This window comes from Dipteris shenzhenensis, chromosome 31 (assembly GCF_047967505.1).
Source record: "Dipteris shenzhenensis isolate YYH24624 ecotype China chromosome 31, Dip_SZ_1.0, whole genome shotgun sequence".
Lineage (NCBI taxonomy): Eukaryota > Viridiplantae > Streptophyta > Polypodiopsida > Gleicheniales > Dipteridaceae > Dipteris > Dipteris shenzhenensis.
The window spans coordinates 16,080,437-16,082,438 of NC_141626.1; the positions used below are offsets into that span (position 1 = coordinate 16,080,437).

At 45.3% G+C, this 2,002-nt stretch overlaps 1 pseudogene across 2 annotated transcripts; it reads right to left on the minus strand.

Moving 5' to 3' along the window:
* Positions 1 to 205: 205 nt before the first annotated feature.
* LOC147881101 (calmodulin-like protein 2 pseudogene) lies at positions 206 to 1,745 on the minus strand (annotated as a pseudogene). 2 transcript variants are annotated; one of them, XR_015540454.1, is made up of 2 exons: positions 690 to 1,745; positions 206 to 438 (listed from the first exon to the last, which is right to left on the minus strand). The product of XR_015540454.1 is annotated as a calmodulin-like protein 2 pseudogene, transcript variant X2 (transcript). The 2 variants fall into 2 exon arrangements; XR_015540453.1 differs by lacking the exon at positions 206 to 438 and having other exon boundaries at positions 531 to 1,745.
* Positions 1,746 to 2,002: the final 257 nt, after the last annotated feature.

Here is a 2,002-nt window from a genome sequence, read left to right on the forward strand (position 1 = left end):
ATTTCATAAGTCTTCAAGTCTCAGCATGTCTTGTGCCTAAGCATCTTGAAATTTTAATCGTCTAGTCATGACATGTTATAGGAGAATAGACCATTTTTTCACTAGTTAGTGACACTTGTGTTTAATTCAAAATAGTAAAAGATGATGTACTACATTATTAACATATTAAGAACCACATCCTTAACTCATGGCTTATCTTGCCATTAAACATTATTAACATATTACAAACCACATCCTTAACCCCTGGCGTCTCTTGGGCTTTCTGGGAAGGAAAGTTTTATCAAGTGAGTTTGTCGGTTTCGAGGAGTTCCCGATCTAGAAGAGTCAGGAGTAGCTCTTTTCCCATGGTAGAGCAAGCTACAGTACGTCATGTACAAGTGAGAGCTCCGAGTCCTCTGATAGTTAACTCCAAGTCGCCTAGTAGTTTGAGTATGGCACCTGTGCAAAAGCAAACGGACTATAGAAATTGCATAACGAAACAAGTGGACACAGGTGGCACATCATGCGGAGCTTGCACACAAGTGTCCATGAGAAGGGAAGAAGAAGAATTTTTTTTAAGTCAAGCCACAAGGCAGGGGGTCATCATCAGAAGTCGATCATGGGAATCAAACTCAACACACACCCAAACAACAAGAGTCATTCCAGTAACCAACAAGTGTGCTCATCAGAGAGGCTATGAGGGTGCTCACCAAAGAGGCTGGGAGGGAGCTCTACTCTGGTCTGAGGAAAACTCCATCATCCTTTGAAACTCAGGAAAGTCTCTTCATCTCCATCATCCTTTGAAACTCAGGAAGGCTCATCTCTCCATCTCCATCTATATCCACTCTGAGGGAGCTCTACTCTCAAAGAAATGGTCTCAGGAAAGCTCCATCATCCTTTGAAACTCAGAAAAGCTCACCTTTCCATCTCCATCCATATCCACTCGCTCGATCATCTTTCTGTAATCTGTATCGTTTGCCTTCTTCACCAATCCCAGCTTCTCCAGTGTCACGCACAGCTCCTCCTCTGATATCAACCCGTTGTCGTCCCTGTCGAATAGCTGGAATACCTCCTTCAGCGTCTCCAACTCAACCTCGCTGCCGCCCCTCGTTGCCTCCTCTATTAGCTTGTTCAGTGATACAAACTCGGTAAAGTCCAGGCTCCCCTTTCCATCACTATCGGCACTCGTAATCATCTGGATCATCCCTTCCTCCGTATACTGCAGCCCCAGCTTGTTCATCCAGTGGCTTAACTCTTCCTTGCCCAGGTTGCCGTCGTGGTTTTCGTCTATGACATCGAAAACTCTGTGAAGTTCCTGCAACTGTTGTGGACCTTCCGAGAGCCCCATTGTGGAAGCGTTATCACTCAGTCCGTGGGAAGAACTGATCTGGCCGCCGGTGCTCAAAGGCAGACCCTCAGGGGTTCCTGGCGGGGACTGTTGGGACGTAGTATGAGGGCCAGACATAGGACTGATGACAGAATGATAATACCATTGATTGTCAATGAAAGGCTCGATGGAATCGGAGATGGCATTGGCAGAAGGCAAAGACATGGCAACGAACATGGGTCTGAATTAACAGGCAAGTCGAAGGGGGAAGCTCACGAGTCACAGCAAGGTGAAAGTTGTAATTTCGAAGGTCTGTAAAACTCTGTACATGGATAGTCTGAGCAAGATCAGTTGATGTTTGCTGCGACGGAGTTGCACAATGCAGGATGTTACAAATTTCGAAGACAGATCTGAGATGAGATGGAAGTTTTGTGAAAGATGAGATATATTGGACGTTACGCCCACGATCCAATAATCCAAATCCTGCCGACGTTGCATCTGACTACATCAGGCTATTAAATCTATAAGGACCATAGGTAGTCAATAACGTGGGCGCCTTTGTTTTTGCCCTGCCTTAGTCAAAAATAAATTTAAGGGAATTTCTTCGACGCCTTTGTGCGTGTAAATACGTGGTTGGTAGAGGCTTCATACGTGTCCTTTTCTGGTTGGTGGTTTAGGGAGGCCTTGATATTTTTT